Below are 19,463 nucleotides of genomic sequence, written 5' to 3'. Positions count from 1 at the left end.
TTTCCGTTCCCTACTTTCCGTGTTCAGTACCACTGTCGTCCCTTTAGTTCTGAACAAAACACTACACAACTTAACGAGAGAAAATAGCCAGAGACAACCCAACAACCTATCTCTTTCCCTACTACACAATTTAGCCTTACGATACCAACACTTCCCCTGAGTTCTGAACCGTGAAGCTTCAATTGTGCTTGCTCATAAAATTCCAAAAAAAAAAAAAAAAACGGTCATGCTTGGCCCATCTGATGAAGGGAATTCATCAAATAGTTTTTCTTCTTTCATAATTTTTTTCTTATCAATTTTCCTCAGTTCTAATTGATTTTTTTTCCCCGCAGATCTAAATCTTGATTCAATGGGTTCAAACTTGTTACCTTTACCCAATTCTTCTTCTACTTCTTCTACCAGCCGAAGGAAGTATGATGTCTTCCTCAGTTTCAGAGGTGAGGACACTCGCTACAAATTCACAGATCACCTATACACAACTTTGGTAAAGAGAGGGATTGTCACCTTTAGAGATAGTGAAAATCTTGAGAGGGGAAAAATTATTTCACCAGAACTGTTGCAAGCAATAGAAGAATCTAGATTTGCTATTGTCATTCTCTCAGAGAACTATGCATGTTCATCTTGGTGCTTGATGAACTTGCAAAGATCATTGAATGTGAGAAGAAACAGAGAATGACAATTCTCCCTATTTTTCACTATGTGGATCTAACTGATATACGGAAACAAACAGGAACTTTTGAGGAGGCATTTGATGCACATGAAAAGCGTTCCGAGGAGAAGAGGGTGAAGACATGGAGAGATGCTTTGATTCATGTGGGCAATCTTGCCGGACATCATTTAATCTAATTTGTCTTATATATTTCTTTCTAATATTCACATGGACCCACTTCATATATGAAACTCCATTTTGAACCTTAGATCTGAATAAATGTTTAAACTTTTTTTTGAACTTTTTTTATAAGCCCCAAACTCAATGCATATTGTTCTTTATTCATTGCAGACCTAAAACACAAGATATCCTATGCATTGTGAGACAGATATCGCATACTGTGAGATATAAATTCTCTGAACTTACTAAGGACCTAGTAGGAATATACCCTCAAGCTATGGAATTGGAGTCTCTTTTAGCTTTAGATCAATTTGATGATGTTAGGTTTATAGGGGTTTGGGCAATGGGTGGAATGGGTAAGACAACTCTTGCTAGATTTGGTTATGATAACGGTTTGGAAGAATTCGAAGATTCTTGTTTTATTTCTGATGTTAGGGGAGTTTTTGAAAAGGATGATTTACGTGCCCTACAAAAAAAAACTTATTCTTAAACTTTTGAAGGAAAACCATTTGGATTTTGATGATGATCATGATCTATCTAGCAAAATCATGACTAGGTTATGTCACAAAAGGATTCTTCTTGTTCTTGATGATGTAAATGGACCAGATGGTCCAAACCAGCTAAAAATGTTAGCTAGAGAGCATAACTGGTTTGGTCGGGGCAGTAGAATTATCATAACAACAAGAGATAAACATTTGTCGAAGGCACATGCAGTGGATAAAATATATAAAGTTAAACCAATGGGTTATAAACATGCTCTTCATCTTTTTTGTTTGAAAGCTTTTAAAAAAGAATACATTCCAGATGAATATTTAGAATTGTCAAAGGAGTTTTTAAATTATGTTGATGGTCTTCCTTTAGCTCTCAAGGTTTTGGGTTTATTTTTGTTTGGAAAAAGTACTCTTGAATGGAAAAGTGCGTTATAGAGGCTCAAAGGAGATTTTGTGAGAGATGTTATTAAAGTACTTCAAATAAGTTTTGATGGACTTGGTCACTCAGAGAAGGAAATATTCCTTCATATTGCATGCTTCTTTAATCATGAGAAGAAAGATTATGTAGAAGAAATTCTAGATAATCTTGGCCTCTTTCCCAAAATTGGAATAAGGGAACTCATTGACAAATCTCTCTTGAAAATTTCATTTAATAATGAATTGTGTATGCACAATTTACTAAGAGGAAATGGGTAGAAACAAATTTTGGCAAGATTCCCTTGATGAGCTTGGGAAGTGCAGTAGACTGTCGCTTTATGAGGACGTTGATCATGTGATGAAAAACAATACGGTAAGAGGTTATTTACTTGAGTTGTTTCCATTTCTTCTTATTTAGCGAAAATGAAATATGAAAAGTTATGCTAATAATATATTTTGCAATTCATAAATTCCTTTTTTATTATTAGGGAACAAAAAATGTTAAAGCCATAGATATCAGGGGAGCAAAGGAAACAAGTATTTGTTATGAAGATAAAGAGGCATGTTGGAGGCCGCAAGGGTCTACTCTGTTGGTTAAGCTTCAGGGGTGGGTCCTAAGCTCTCTATCTTGGCAATGGTTAGCTCTGTCGGTTACTCTTCAAGGATGGGTCCAAAGGACTCTATCTTGGCAAGGCTTCGTATCATCAAAAAAACAAAAAGGCCACTTTGGAACCCTAACGCCTTTTGGAAGATGCCCAATCTTAAATTTCTGAGAGTTCGTAATATTAATCTTCTACATGTCCCCACACAACTCTCTAATAATTTAAAATTTATTGAATGGAGTGATTATCCTTCAAAATCGTTGCCTTATTTCCAGCCAAATGAGCTTGTTCAACTTCGTTTGCAGCGGAGCAAAATTGTAATACTTTGGGAAGGAAAGAAGGTTAGTGTTAATAAGCATTTTCATACAAATTTGATTTTTAATTTGATTATTATATTTTAAATAGACAATAGGAAGTTAATTGTTCTAAAAATTTTATTTTCTTCTAATAGGATTTTGAAAAGTTAAAGTTTATCGATTTGGCTGGCTCATCGAACCTTATTATAAGCCCCGACTTCACTGGAGTCCCAAATCTTGAGAAATTAGTTCTTGCATTGTGTTCAAATTTACGTCAGCTTCACCCATCCATTGGTAATCTGAAAAAGCTTATTCTTCTAGATCTAAAACAGTGCAAAGAACTATGGTGTCTTCTGAACTTTACTGGGGTGCCAAATCTTGAGAAATTAGTTCTTGCACAGTGTTCAAATTTATGTCAGCTTCACCCATCCATCGGGAATCTAAAAAAGCTTACTCTTCTAGATCTAGAACAGTGCAAAGAACTAAGTTTTCTTCCATACAAGTTTGAAATGGATCGCTTAAAATTCTTAACCTCTCTTATTGTTCAAAAGTCAAGAAAGTTCCAGAATTTTTGGGAGACATGAAGCGCTTACAAAAACTTTTTTGGAATGCACTGCCTTTACGGAATTACCTTCATCTATTGAATGTTTCACTGGCCTTAATATTTTGATCTTGAGAGGTTGCAAAAATCTACAATGTCTTCCCAACAACATTTGTAGTTTGACATTGATTAGCAATCTTGATCTTTATAAATGCACAAAATTTGAAAAATTGCCAGAGTACTTAGGGAATATTGTAAGTCTAAATGAGCTTAATTTGAGTAGAACAGCTATAAAGGAACTGCCTTTATCAGTTGAATCTTTGATTGACCTTGATTTATTGAATCTAAAAGATTGCAAAATTTTTGTGTTTCTTCCAAGCACTATTTGTAGTTTGAAGTCACTATCTAAAATTGATCTTTGTGGATGCTCAAAATTTGTCAACCTGCCAGACAACCTAGGTAATCTCAAAGGTCTCAGAAATCTTTCTGTAGAAGGAACAACAATAGAAATGTTGCCATCTTCAAGTGGAAGTTTGACTGCCCTTGGGTCATTGAAACTAGAAGATTGCAAAAATCTTAAGTGTCTTCTTAACACCATTTGTAGTTTGACGTATTTGATCTGTCTTGATCTTTCTGGATGCTCAAAAATTGTCTACTTACCAAAGGACTTGGGGAAGATGGGAGGACTGGTGAGTCTTGATTTGAGTGGTACATCTATAAAAAAGTTGCCTTCCACTATTCTCCTTAAAAGGCTCATTAACGTGTGTTTTAGGGGATGTCAATGGCCATCATTTTCGTTTGATCTCATGCGTATGTTATTGTGTTTCTGTATATGTGTAAGCATTTTGGATCTTAGTGACTGCCATCTTTTGGAAATTCCCAATAATATTGGCTGCTTATACAATTTAGTTGCGTTAAGGCTAAGTGGAAATGATTTCGTTTCCCTTCCTGAAAGCATCTCTCATCTCTTTAATCTGTGTAGGGGATAAAAATAGGAGACAGATATTTCCATTGTACTTGAAGGGACGGAGAGTATGAAGACGGATCGACACTGTAGGTGACGCGAATAGGACGGTTGAATTTACTGAGTATCCGTCATATATTAATTAATTGCAGATTCTAGGTTGTATGTCACTTGATATGTTTAAGTCGACTTTTGCTTTATCTCCACGCCAGCGTGCACACTTGAACTTCTTGCAACACACGTTTGAGAAGATTCCTATATGGAAAAGAACTCAAGAAGGAAGTGGTATCTTAAAAGGAAAGACAATTTGACCCAATATAAATACCCCAGAAACCCTAGATATCAAGGTACGCACGATTATCTCAAATCTGGCATTCTAGGGTTGAAGAATAAAAGCTCTAACTTGACCTTCAAGGGTTTTTGGCCGGCATCACACCGGTGCTCTCTTTTAGGTCCTCTTTTTTCATCTTTTGCAGGTGTTGCTTTGGTGAGAGGAGTGCTTGCAACTTACTGGTGATTTTTTCGGCTTCATCAGTTGGCGCCGTCTGTGGGAAAATCTTTTGATTATTTCAGCTTCGCTCTATTCCTGAGACGAAAATTTGTATGGTACTCACTCGATCGATGGCAACAAACAACAATCAAGGCGACGAACCGCACGCCACAGCTCTAGAGAGGCAGGTCCAAATGCTTGCACCAGCGGTTGAGCGCCTCACCAAGCAGAATCATGATTTGGAAGAACAGTTGCGACAAAAGACCGCACACCCAAGTGCACCAGAGGAAGACCAGGAGGGTGCTAGTCCGGAAGGAAGAAACGCAAAAGGACCTAAGGGCAGCAATGCTCCAACTAGACTTGAGCGGCAAGAAACCAATCGACCATCCGTCTTAGACACTTTGCCGACTCACATAGCTACCGAAATGTAGGAGATGAGGGAACGTATGGATGTGATGATGAACGCCCTTAGAGGACGGGTATCCAGTGACCTGGATGACCTAGTCCACAGAACGGATTCGCCTTTCACAGCGCTAGTGAATTCATGCCCCCTTCCTCCAAAGTTTCGCATGCCTTATGTGGAGAACTACGACGGATCTAAAGACCCATTGGATCATTTGGAATCTTTCAGAACATTAATGCATCTTCAGGGTGTGCCGGATGAAATCATGTGCAGGGCTTTCCTCACCACTTTGAAAGGGTCTGCGAGAGATTGGTACAGCAGACTGACACCCAATTCCATTGGCATTTTTAAGGAATTGGGCGCACAGTTCGTATCACACTTCATCGGAAGTCATCGGCATAAGAGGTCTATTGCGTGTATATTGAGTATTAAGCAACGAGAAGACGAGAGTTTGAGATCATACATAACCCGCTTTAACAAGGAAGCCCTCTCGATAGACGAGGCGGATGACAAGATACTTGTGGTAGCATTCACGAACGGGCTGCGAAAGGGTAAGTTCTTGTTCTCTCTATGCAAAAATGACCCGAAAACTATGCCCGACGTGTTTTACAGGGTGACGAAGTACATGAACGCCGATGATGCCTTGCTGGCTCGAGAGGACTATAAGCCAAGGAAAAGGGAAAGACAGGAAGATATGAAACCGAACAACGGACGAAAGATGGCAAGAACTAGAGATCGACGAGAAGACCGGAGATCCAAACCACCTTCGGGAAGATTTACATGCTTCACCCCCCTCACAGTTCCAATTGACCAAGTGTTAATGCAAATCAAAGATGAAGGAACCTTGACGTTCCCGAGCAAGTTGAAAGGAGATCCGAACAAGAGGCCAAGAGATAGATACTGCCGTTTTCATCGCGATCACGGCCACGATACGACGGACTGTTATGACTTGAAGCAACAGATCGAGGCCCTTATTAGGCAAGGAAGGTTGCAGAGGTTCGTAAGGAAGGAGAGAACGGATCAACCCCAGGAGCAGAATCCTAGACGGGAAAATGAGCATCCCAGGCCACCCGTAGGAGATATACGGATGATTGTAGGGGGCAATATTTCTGCAGGGTCATCCAAAAAGGCCCGAAAAACTTACTTACAGACGGTTCAAAGTGTCTAGTCGACAAGCTCCTCACCAGAAGGAACACGATGGAACAGCTCCCGCATCGAGTTTTCGGAAGAGGAGGCCCGACGCCTTCACCACACCCATGACGACGCGCTCGTGGTTAGCATACAGGCAGGGGACTTCAACATCCACCGAGTTTTGGTGGACAATGGGAGCTCAGCAGATATCCTTTACTACCCCGCGTTCCAGCAGATGGGGATTGCTAAAGAGCGCCTGATCCCGGCATGCTCGCCCCTCGTTGGCTTTGGAGGAACCCGGGTCTATCCTTTAGGATCCGTCACGTTGGCGGTGACGATAGGAGACTACCCGCAGCAAATAATCAAGGATGTTTCCTTTCTCGTGGTTGATTGCTCCTCAGCATATAATGCCATACTTGGACGACCCACTCTCAATGCTTGGAAGGCTATCACCTCTACCTACCATCTGATGATCAAGTTTCCCACCGAATATGGAGTTGGAGAACTGCGCGGAAATCAGGTGGCTGCGCGGGAATGTTACGTTGCCATGATGGAGATGGATGACCATGTATAGGCAATGAACATCGAGGAACGGAGGACAGTAGCAGAACCTATGGAGGAATTGGAGGAGGTACGACTGGATGATTCAAGGCCCGACCGGACCACCAGGATCGGAACCTCAGTCAACCAAATGGTGCGACATGCGCTCCTGTTATTCCTCAAAGAAAACCAAGACGTGTTTGCATGGAGCCATGACGACATGCCGGGAATAGATCCAACAATCATAGTTCACAAATTGAACGTATCACCTTCTTTCTCTCCAGTTCGACAAAAGAAGCGTGTGTTCGCCCTCGAACGGGATCGAGCCATGGCAGAGGAAGTGCAGAAGCTGCGAGAAGCAAACTTCATAAGGGAGGTGTACTACCCTGATTGGCTGGCCAATGTGGTAATGGTCAAGAAATCAAACGGGAAGTGGAGAATGTGTGTTGACTTCACGGATCTGAATAAAGCATGCCCTAAAGACAGTTACCCACTCCCGCGCATTGACACCTTAGTAGACTCCACTGCAAGACATGAATTGTTGAGCTTCATGGACGCCTTCTCAGGGTATAATCAAATTAAATTGGATAAGATAGATCAAGAGAAAACATCATTTGTGACGAGCCAGGGGCTTTTTTGCTACAAGGTGATGCCGTTCGGGCTCAAGAACGCAGGAGCCACGTATCAACGACTAATGAACAAAATGTTCGCACACCAGATTGGCAGGAACGTCCAGGTTTACGTAGATGATATGTTGGTGAAAAGCGCAAAGGTGTCTGATCATCTGAGGGACCTCCAGGAGACTTTCAACACTCTTCGGACGTATAAAATGAAGCTGAATCCAAGCAAATGCGCATTCGGAGTAACCGCTGGAAAATTCTTAGGATTCATGGTGTCCCAGCGGGGCATTGAAGTCAACCCAGAGAAAGTCAAAGCGATTATGGAACTGTCTCCTCCGAGGACGGTGAAGGAAGTGCAAAGCTTGACAGGGAAGATAGCAGCCTTAAACAGGTTCGTATCAAGAGCGACGGACAAGTGTCTCCCTTTCTTCAGAACACTAAGGAGATCTTTCGAATGGACGGACGAATGCCAAAGGGCATTTGAAGAGTTGAAGGCATATCTTTCTGCCCCGCCATTGCTTAGTCCGTCCACGCCAGGGGAGGAATTGTTCCTGTACCTTGCCGTCTCATCAGCAGCGGTAAGTGCAGCTCTGATCAGAGAGGAAGGGAAGATACAAAAGCCCGTGTACTTTATCAGCCGGGCACTGAGAGGAGTAGAAGAAAGATACCCACGGATGGAGAAACTCGCTTTCGCTCTTGTGACTGCAGCTCGAAAACTCAAACCCTATTTTCAAGCACATACCATAAAAGTCCTGATGGATCAGCCCTTGCGGAGAGCGATGAGCAATCCTGAAACTGCAGGACGGATGGCTTTGTGGGCTATCGAGCTGAGTGAATACGATATCCAATACCAGCCACGAACGGCTGTAAAAGGACAGATATTGGCAGACTTCATTGCGGAATTCACTGCAATTGAGGAGCAGGGGGCAGAAGAGACGCCCGCATGGAGAATTCACACGGACGGGTCATCCAACAAGTATGCGGGAGGAATCGAGGTCGTACTCCACACCCCGGAAGGAGATAAGATTGAATGCATGATCCGTTTGGAGTTCCCCACTACAAATAACGAAGCAGAGTATGAGGCCCTGGTGGCAGGATTGGAGCTTGCAATAGCGGCTGGGGCTAGGAAGGCGGTAGTCTACTCCGATTCTCAAATCGTAGCCAGTCAAGTTAATGGGAGCTATGATTGTAGGAATGAACGAATGAGAAGGTACCTCGGGGAAGTGAAGGGTCGAACGAGTGACCTCCAATTCACGATAGTTCAGATCCCAAGAGAAGAAAACCAAGAGGCGGATCGACTCGCAAAGGCTGCTTCGGCCGAACCTATGATCGCCCCGGAACAGGTATTGTCCTTCGTCCAACATTCATCGCTATTAGATAACGTTCGAATGCAGGAAGTAAGCACTAAAGACGATTGGACGGTTCCAATTGTGATGTACCTCAAGGACGGCAAGCTGCCAGATAGCAAAGAAGACGCAAGGAAATTGAAGGTTAAGGCTGCCCGATTCATCCTGATTAAAGGCGTCCTCTACAAAAGAGGATTCTCCCGACCGTATCTAAGATGCCTTGGCCAGGAGGAAGCAGACTACGTGATGAGGGAAGTTCATGAAGGAATTTGTGGAAACCACTCTAGATCAAGGTCTCTGGTGCACAGGCTACTCCGAACAGGATACTACTGGCCGACAATGCAAAAGGATGCCCATATGTACGTTAGAGCTTGCGATAAGTGTCAATGTTTTGGCAATCTCATTAGACGGCCAACGGAGGAACTCACACCTATGACGGCTCCATGGCCGTTCGCGCAATGGGGATTGGACATCATGGGTCCATTTCCAATAGCGGTAAGACAACTGAAGTTCTTGGTGGTTGGTATTGACTACTTCACCAAGTGGGTGGAAGCAGAAGCTCTTGCTACTATCACGGAGAAAAACATTCGCAGCTTTGTATGGAGAAGTATTATTTGCCGATATGGGATCCCAAGAGTGCTCGTTTCAGACAATGGGAAGCAATTCGACAACGATGCATTCCGAGACTTTTGTTCTCAGCTGGGAATCAAGAATCACTACTCATCACCCGCCCACCCACAGGCCAACGGACAAGTTGAAGTCACGAACCGGTCCTTGTTAAAGATTATCAAGACCCGGCTCGAGGGGGCAAAGGGCATATGGCCGGACGAACTACCAAGTGTACTATGGGCGTACAGGACAACGACAAGAACGCCAACAGGAGAGACACCGTTTCGATTGGCGTATGGTGCTGAGGCCCTCATACCGGCGGAAGTGGGATTAACGAGCTACCGCGTGGAAAGCTATGACGAGAGCAAGAATAATGAAGCATTGCGTCTAGAGCTTGACCTTGTAGATGAGGTCAGGGCAGCAGCAGCACAGAGACTGGCGCGGTACCAAGACATGATGGCAAAACACTACAACTCCAAGGTCCGGCACCGGGACTTCAAGGTGGGAGATCTGGTATTACGAAAAGTGCTTGGCGCTACGAAGGATGCATCCCTGGGAAAGCTGGGTCCTAACTGGGAAGGCCCGTACAGAATTATCTCATGGCATAGGAAAGGAACGTACTACTTGGAGACGTTAGACGGAAGGAAATTAGGCCATCCCTGGAACACGGAGCACCTGAAGAAGTATTACTAGTAGTGCAGCAGTCATAAGACATATCTACCGCCTTATTTTCAGTTTAATTTTAAACAGTCATAGTTTTTACTTATTAGAACCCAAGTTTTCTTTTCCATAAACAATTTGGTCTGTTGAACTGATATAATGAGAGGAGTTTTTATTTAGAAAATATGAAATGCATGTTGATAAAAATTCTTCAGGTCCACAAAGTGGATGGTTCATCCAATGGATGAAAATTCTACAAGTCCACAAAGTGGACGGTTCATCCAACGGATGGAAATTTTACCAGTCCACAAAGTGGACGGTTCATCCAACGGATGAAAATTCTACAAGTCCACAAAGTGGACGGTTCATCCAATGGATGAAAATTCTTCAACTCCACAAAGTGGACGGATCATCCAAAGGATGAAAATTCTTCAAGTCCACAAAGTGGACGGTTCATCCAACGGATGAAAATTCTACTAGTCCACAAAGTGGACGGTTCATCCAAAGGATGAAAATTCTTTAAGTCCACAAAGTGGACGGATCATCCAAAGGATGAAAATTCTTCAAGTCCACAAAGTGGACGGATCATCCAAAGGATGAAAATTCTACAAATCCACAAAGTGGACGGATCATCCAAAGGATGAAAATTCTTCAAGTCCGCAAAGTGGACGGATCATCCAAAGGATGAAAATCCTACAAATCCACAAAGTGGACGAATCATCCCAAAGATGAAAATTGACTATCACAAAGTGGATGGATCATCCTAAGAGATGAAAATCGACATCCACGAAGTGAACGACTTATCCAAAAACCACAAAGTGGACGGGTTTCAAAAAATACATCTGGAAGTCCAGCCCAAATAAAGGACGGACATCTAAAGTTCTTCACATTAGACGGGTTATCTAAATGAGATAAACGTGCATATAATGTGCGACGGATAATAAGCAACCAAATAGGCAATAAAAGATTCGATAAGTTAAATTGTATAATTACAAACGACGGTTCAACGAAGTTCGCTTACAACGGTAAGAATTTTTACAGATAAAAAAAAAGGCATCACTACTCATTCTTTGGCGGAGAGTTCTCAATCATCTGGCCATCGTTTGGTTGACTTGGAGGAAGAGCTTCACCTTCATCAGCTGGAGCAGTGACGGCAAACACTTCGTCTGTGCTTTCTGAACGGACGGACTGTGCAAGTGTTTGCCCTTGAGCTTCAATTGAAATATGGGATACGTCCAGATCAGGATACGATGACTTCACCTGACGGATGGCGTCGTCGAATCCGTCAGCAAAGGAGCTCCCAAGCTCTGTCAGAAGGAGGTCGGAGTCGCGATATTCCTGGACGGCTATCTCCTTCGCATTATGGAGTTTAGTCTTTGTGTCCATCAATTCCTTCTCCTTGTCCTTCAAAATTTCGCGCAAGTGCTCATTCTCCTTCTCCACCTCACCTCTGACTTGCTCCGAGCATTTGAGCTTTCTGTCCATATTGATCTTGTAGGTCTTCAGCTCGTGAAGCTCATCCTCCATCGTCTTGTTCTTCTTCCTTAGACGGTCCATTGCTGTCTCGTGATTGATGCAATGGCCCAATAATCCTTTCATCATCAGCATGGCCTGAGAGCAAAGTACAACACCGTGTAAATGACGGATAAGTATGAGCATAACAAAAGTTAGACGGATTTATAAATACCTGCGCAACATTGAAGAGACCCGTCTCTCCCATCGCTTCCGTCGCGTGATTGCCGAGGTCTTCATAGTTGTCAGCCGTCAGGATGGATGAGAGCTTTCCCAGGGCGTAGCTTGAGTCTTCCCTAAAAAGGACGGGTGCTTTCTCTCCTGTGGGAGCTGGACCCTTCATCAAGCCCTTGCCCTTTCCATGCCTGACGGGTGCCTTCTCAGCCTCCAACGCCACGACGGGCTCTGGTGTGGTCTTCTGCTTCTTAGGAGGATGGTCCACCTTCTCTTGTTGGTTATGTTTTGATGGAAGAGATGGAACCGTCCCCTTAGCTTGGCCACCCTCTTATTTTTTCTTCGCTGCCTGTTGTTTGATGAAGGCTCTTCTCTTGGCAGCGTCCATCTCTGCAAATCAAAGACGGGTGTGAATAGAAGTAAAAATGACGATGCTCAGATAGGACGGAGAGAATTACAGCTAACTTACGTTTCCTAACTCTGGTATCGTAACGACGGGTGGCGGACGAAGGATCAGGACCGTCACAGTACCAGTGGAGAGTGTCAAGGGTGACGAGTTGTGCCCACGTTCTCTCCTGGAGCTTTTTCTTGTTAAAAATCCTCTCTAGGAAACTCCACTGCTCTAAGGAAACTTGTGGACGGTCCCGAGCTGCAAAAAAGACGGTTAGAATTTAAAAAATAAAATGACTTTCAAAGATCAATTAGGCGGAAACTAGAGTGATGGCATACCCGACGGAGGCATAATGCCCCATGTAGTGTCGACGAGCATATGTGTACTATCCCCTGGACGACACATCCATTCATCCCCTTCCAAAAAGAAGTACCTACTCTTCCAGTCTCTGTTTGAGTTCGGTGTATCACTGACGAGCCTTAACAACGGGCTCCTGGCTACAAAACTGTACATCCCTTTTGATTTGACGATCTCCATCGGACGATAACAGTGGAAGAATTCTTCCACCGTCAACCTTTTAGAATCGTCAGACATGGCCCCGTACAAAACTTCTACGCCTATGAACACTCTCCAGGCATTTGGGGAGATCTGAGTGATGGATAGGCCAAGGTATTGAAGTAGTTGACGGTGGAGAGAGCTCAAAGGGAACCTAAGCCCTGCCTTTAGGGTTTGCTCATAAATCCCAACACCGTCGATCCCTCTGTAGTAGCACTTCTCAGACTTATGGGGGAGACGCAGACGGATGTTGTCGAGTATTTGATACTTGGTCCTAAGCGTGTTGAGATGGGATTCAGTCATTGACGACCTAAAATCTTTTACAGTCCAAAGGGGGAGCATGACGAACTCCCTAAGACCATCCGAGCCAATCACTGACTGAACGGGGGGATCCACACCGTCTAAGCTACTACTGGATGACTCTGAACTCTTCGTCTCCAGACCTCCATCTAGGGAAGAAGAGGCACTAGACAGATTCCTCTCTTCACTTGAAGTGTCAGGATCTCTTGGACCTGACGGGAATCTCTTATCGTAGCCCGCCCCGTCGCGGACAAACGACTGATTACTTGACGCACTAGACATTACCTACATTTATGACGGTATAACCTAAGACACCGACGAATCTAAAGATAGCATATATATGTAAAACAATAAAATAAAAAGAAAGACGGATAAGGGTTTGGAGTACATACCGGATCTAGATGGCTTCTAATGAGAGACGACGGTAGTAATGACGGTGGCGCTCTGCTCACAAATTTTTGATAGGAAGAGAAAATGAAGGGAGAAATGGCTGGCTTTTATAGAACGAGGGGCACAGAATACGAAGCGACGCCTCGTTTTGGGGAAACATCCAATCTATAAGGACCACGTGTCCTTCTCTAGAAATGCAGGCCACGTGTCCTCCGTCATGGTACACTAAGACCGTCCTATCTCAATACATTGCTTTATGAATCATTCCATGAATCCGTCAAGTTTCAAAGACGGATCCAAGGACTGAAGGGGGCACCTGTAGGGGATAAAAATAGGAGACGGATATTTCCATTGTACTTGAAGGGACGGAGAGTATGAAGACGGATCGACACTGTAGGTGACGCGAATAGGACGTTTGAATTTACTGAGTATCTGTCATATATTAATTAATTGCAGATTCTAGGTTGTATGTCACTTGATATGTTTAAGTCAACTTTTGCTTTATCTCCACGCCAGCGTGCACACTTGAACTTCTTGCAACACACGTTTAAGAAGATTCCTATATGGAAAAGAACTCAAGAAGGAAGTGGTATCCTAAAAGGAAAGGCAATTCGACCTAATATAAATACCCCAGAAACCCTAGATATCAAGGTACGCACGATTATCTCAACTCTGGCATTCTAGGGTTGAAGAATAAAAGCTCTAACTTGACCTTCGGAGGGTTTTTGGCTGGCACCACACCGGTGCTCTCTTTTAGGTTCTCTTTTTTCATCTTTTGCAGGTGTTACTTTGATGAGAGGAGTGCTTGCAACTTACTGGTAATTTTTTCGGCTTCATCAATCTAAGATTCCTCAACTTGGATGGTTGCAAAAGGCTTCGGTCATTACCGAATCTTCCGTCAAAAGTTCAATATATAAGTGTAAACAATTGTATCTCACTGGAGAGATTGTCAGGACCAAAAAATAATATGTTCAGGCCAAATTATTTTAGTTTATGTTTCAGCTGTATCAATTGCTTCAAATTGGCTGACAATATTCAAAGTGGCTTTAACGTGCTTCAGGTAAACTAGTGTTTTCTAAATATATCTGTCTCTGTCCGTTTGTGTTGGTTTTTTTTTACTCAATATCATACTTTGTATATTTCAGGGACAAAGTGATAAACTACTAGCGAGGAGATTACCTTCTATTATTCCTGGAAGTGAAATTCCGCCATGGTTAAAAGAAGTGAAAATATGTGAAGAGCCTCATAGCTCCTTTGTTACTTCTTGGAGTTTCCGAAGATATCCATATCACTACGCAAATGTGAATCGAATTTTCAAAACAAAAAAAAGTGAACATACAGGGGCCTTTTAATGGGTGCGATGCGTGGAGGGGAATTCTTTTGTGCCTTGTTTTGGTACCCCGCGAGCGTCATCGATACCCATCTCAAATTAACTTTTATTCAATTGAAGTCGATGGACGGCAACAAAGTTTTGGTCGAGTTTTGGATGGTATTGAATTTGAATCGCATCACCTTTAGCTGGTCTATTTTCCCCTTTGCGGCTCTGGTGATGTGAAGGGATTCCATCAAGTTGAGATAAAAATAGCTACCGTGAGCGTGGAAGTGGAGAAAATGGGTTTCGGTTTGGTATACTGGGGAAAATTCTTACAGGGCAGCCGCAACCGCAGTGCAGAAGTAACAATCTATCGAGAGTATCTGTTGCTTTAATTGGTCATTATGAAATCTAGGATTTTACCATCTCAAACAGAATTTTGTTCTCTTCTTTTACCTGTAAGTTATCATCTTTCTTCCTACCATTGTAAATCTAGTTGTTTTCTTTCTTTTCTTTTCTTCTTTTTGTAGGCAAAAATAGCAAAATAACTCTCAGTTTCTAACTATATAGTTAGCAGGCCCGGTTTCCAAACTATATCATTTACTAGCATTTCGAGTCTCAGAGACTCGATTTTAGGCCTAAAAATCGAGTCTTTGAGACTCGGTTTTTGAGTGTGATGTGGCGTTTTGTCCAGGTGGCATCCACCTAGAAATCGAGTCTTAGAGACTCGATTTATGTGACGTGGCCATCTGGATCTGACGTGGTTGGCCACGTGGAAAATAGGAAACCGAGTTTGTAAGACTCGATTTCAGTTTGGGTTTTTTTTTTCAAATTTAACGCCTCTCGCACAACTCTCCTCTCTCTCTAACACAGCAGACTCTCTCTCACTCTCCCTCACTCTCACACACTGAACCTCAGCCTCTCTCACTTGCTCACCCTCTCCACTCTCACTCACTCACCCTCTTCGTACTCACCACTGTTCTGTCACTCAGTCTCCACCATTTTCCATCAGGCTACGCGGTCCCCTTGCTCTGCGCCTCCACTACCTCCACAGCATTTTCCATCAAGCTATGCGATCTCTCAAAACTGATAACCCTTGCTCTGCGCCTCCACTGCCTCCAAGGCTGGAAAACCACGATACGAATTTTTTGTTCAAATGTTCCCAATGTCATAGTGAGATTCTCTTATTCTGGGCAGTAGTTGCAGTGTACTGCTATGACTATTCAGCTGAACAGTATTCATGTGAAGAGTATTTAGCATGCTTGTGTTTCATCTGACATGAACTTGACAAGACAATACCGAGTTGTGTTAAATGCATCATAAACTTTTCAGGGGTCTTCTGCATCCTTGAAAACAGTGCATTGCAAAATGATGCAGATCTGTGTATCGACGTGAGTGTGAATGATATGACTAGATAGGGTTCAACAGTGCCGAGCTATTGAGCAGCATATGTAGCACTATGAATATCAGTGTAGCAATGGTGGACAGCTGACCCCCAAACTCAAGAATTTGTTTTAATAAATTTAGATTTTGATAAGGGCTCTCAACCTAAACATGTTGTCTCCAATTATATATGTAAGTACACAAAGATGGATCTTCCTGACCAAAATGGAACAAAGTGGACTGAATGGACCAAATTAGACCAAATCAGACCAAATTAGACCAAATCAGACCAAATCAGACCGAATGAGATCAAATCAGACCAAATCAGACCAAATCATACCAAATCAGACCGAATGAGACCAAATTAGACCAAATCAGACCAAATCAGACCAAATTAGACCAAATCAGACCGAATGAGACCAAATCAGACCGAATGAGACCAAATCAGACCAAATCAGACCGAATTAGACCAAATTAGACCAAATCAGACCGAATGAGACCAAATCAGACCAAATCAGACCAAATCAGACCAAATCATACCAAATCAGACCGAATGAGACCAAATCAGACCAAATCAGACCGAATGAGACCAAATCAGACCAAATCAGACCAAATCAGACCAAATCAGACCAAATCAGACCAAATCAGACCAAATCAGACTAAATCAGACCAAATCAGACCAAGTTCTATAATTCACAATATTGATAAATTAACTAAGTTATGTTAACTATCTACAAAATAAATGGTAAAACTCTGACACCCACACCCATAGACAACATACCCAACTACAATGACAATCAAATTATGCAAACCCTTACCTTAGATATGAATTTGCTGAGAGGGAAGAGCAGTGAGAGTGGACAATGTGGTTTTGTGAGAGTGAGTGGTGTGAGAGAGTTATGGTGTGAGAGAGTTATGGGTGACTGAGAGTTAGTGAGGGTGAGTGAGTGAGAGTTAGTGAGGCTGAGAGCTCTGTTTTAGGTTTTCTCTGTGTGTTACTGAGGGTGTGAGTTTCTGTGAGAGTTAATGCCACGGGCTGAGGGTTAAATACCGCTGCTGTAGCTGCAACCAAAAAAAAAAAAAAAAAAATCCCAGTAGAAATCGAGTCTTTGGAACTCGATTTCCACAATATTTTTGAGAATCCCACTGAAGAAAAAATCGAGCATTTTAAACTCGATTTCCACTATATTTTTGAAGCAAAAATCGAGCCTTTTAAACTTGATTTTCATAGAAAAGTATTGAAAAGGAAATTGAGTTTAAAAGCAAAAATCGATTTACACTGGCTTATGTTTTTTCTCATTGTGCGAAAAGGAATTATTATTATTTTTTTCCAAATTCAATAACTAATTCCCAAACACTATCAAATAACAAAAATTAAGGTAATCTTTAATGTTTAATTCCAACTTCTGCAATTAAATAGTTAAGTTTCTTTATATCATAGGCACGTTACTGGCCTTATATACATGGCTTATTATTAACAGAAGAATTTAGATTTTTGTATACATAAAATTATGCATATATTATTTGGAACTCAAGAAGTTACAACATAAATAGCATAGGTATCTGAAAATTGTATCCATCATTTATTTGGAGACTCTTGCACCAATACAACAACAACATCACAGGTTATTAATTTGGTACACCAATACATTTTATGATAGGAAAAAGAAAAAAGAGAGCATAAATCTTTGAAGATGCCTCAAGACAGTTAACCACGAAATCAACGCCATATGTTGAAAGTTGTGCAAGTGTCCAGCGACCATATGTCCATAAACTCACATCATAACCCACACCGCTAGATAAAATCAAACATTGGGAAGAAATGTTGCTGATTTTGTCATCTTTTGGAGGTTCATATGCCGGCCGGTTTTCAAGTTCTGCTTCAGCAGCAACGAGATTGTCTTGAGCTTAATGATTCTTTCTTGACGACATTCTTCTTGCTCCTCAAGTCTTCCATTTCTTTATATTTTTCCCTCGTACTTGCACCCCCTATAGAAAATGTAAATGAACCTCCAAACCTAAGAATAAATACAATCGTGTGAGAAGAAACGTACAGCTTCTGTGAAAGATCACCAAGTATCTTTACGCAGCAAAATTTATAGCTGACTCGTCAAAAGTTATAAGATAGAACACTTACTTTAGCATACATTGTCCGCAATTTCACGAGTGAAGGTAAAATCAGGCGAAGACATAACCAAAATTCAGTTGTAATAATGTACCTGATTACAATTTTGATAATCGTCTTAACATGAGGAAGAAGGTGAAGACATAACCAAAATAGAACAGTTGTAAGTCTAAGACGAAGAGAAACTCACATTAACACCCGCTGAAGACAAATTTTTTGTCATCTCCTCTCCAAACTTGTCCTTTCCAATGGAGCCAATGTAGCCAATTGCACCATTACATTTTGAGCGTCCACAACTATCACACAAAAAAGGGAGACGAGGGTAGGGAGAATTGATCAATTCTATTTCATACAAATTTAGCCTAAAAAAACGTGAAAGATGTTTCTTGCAAATACGAAACCAAACCTGGGCAACTTTGATTGAATTCCAATGTAGCACCTAGAGTCTACTGTGTATGATATGAGTTCCCCATTACAAGCATCACTTTCATCCACCAGTATCACTCTTGTCTCCTAAATCCTCAGGTTTACATTCATTTACATTTTCTATAGGGGGTGCAAGTACGAGGGAAAAATATAAAGAAATGGAAGACTTGAGGAAGCTAGAAGAATCTCGTCAAGAAAGAATCATTAAAGCTAAAGAGAATCTCGCTGCTGCTGAAGCAAAACTTGAAAACCTGCCGCCATATGAACCTCCAAAAGATGACGAAATCAGCAACATTTCTACCCAATGTTTGATTTTATCTAGCGGTGTGGGATATGATGTGAGTTTATTGACATATGGTCGCTGGAGACTTGAACCACTTTCAATATATGGAGTTGATTTCGTGGTTAACTGTCTTGAGGCATCTTCACAATCATAAGGTCTCTTGGCAGGCTATTTTCAAAGTTTATTAGGGGTGGAGGGACAAATCCAGCTTCAAATCCATATTTGCTATTGTCCTACAAAAATTAAGAGTGCGTACATTACATAATTGATGGAGCACTAAACAAGGCTATTTCCAATGGTCATGTGAGGATGTTTTTCTTCTTCTTTTTGAACAATGTTTCTTGGTAGACCCAACTCCCCCCAAAATCACAGTTTACATATTTCTGACTTTCTTCCCCGCATGCATTTTCCAATATGTGACTATGGAAACGTTGAAAACTCTTCTCACAACTAAAGCATGTCCATAGTTATAACTAATGAATGTCCACAAAATTATTAATTAGGATGAAACTTAAGATAGATAGAGTAAGCAAACAAAATTATAATGAGAATGACAATTTTCACTCATTTAAACTAAAAGCAAAAATCTTGGTATGAAGAATTCAATCACAATAATTAACATATGGAGGTACAACCCCCGTTGCATAACATTAAAAACTACTTTTTCCATTAC

At 41.8% G+C, this 19,463-nt stretch overlaps 1 long non-coding RNA gene and 1 pseudogene across 1 annotated transcript; one reads left to right on the top strand and one right to left on the bottom strand.

Moving 5' to 3' along the window:
* Window positions 1–267: 267 nt before the first annotated feature.
* LOC142635776 (disease resistance protein Roq1-like) lies at window positions 268–14,779 on the top strand (annotated as a pseudogene).
* A 2,663-nt stretch (window positions 14,780–17,442) lies between these two features.
* On the bottom strand, window positions 17,443–18,964 carry LOC142633254 (uncharacterized). The gene is made up of 4 exons (XR_012843857.1): window positions 18,488–18,964; window positions 18,272–18,377; window positions 18,094–18,175; window positions 17,443–17,974 (listed from the first exon to the last, which is right to left on the bottom strand). It is a non-coding gene; the product is annotated as an uncharacterized LOC142633254 (long non-coding RNA).
* Between the last annotated feature and the right edge of the window lie 499 nt (window positions 18,965–19,463).

The sequence above is a fragment of the Castanea sativa genome, chromosome 5 (assembly GCF_040712315.1).
Source record: "Castanea sativa cultivar Marrone di Chiusa Pesio chromosome 5, ASM4071231v1".
Taxonomy (NCBI): domain Eukaryota; kingdom Viridiplantae; phylum Streptophyta; class Magnoliopsida; order Fagales; family Fagaceae; genus Castanea; species Castanea sativa.
This window is presented reverse-complemented; position numbering and strand designations above follow the sequence as displayed.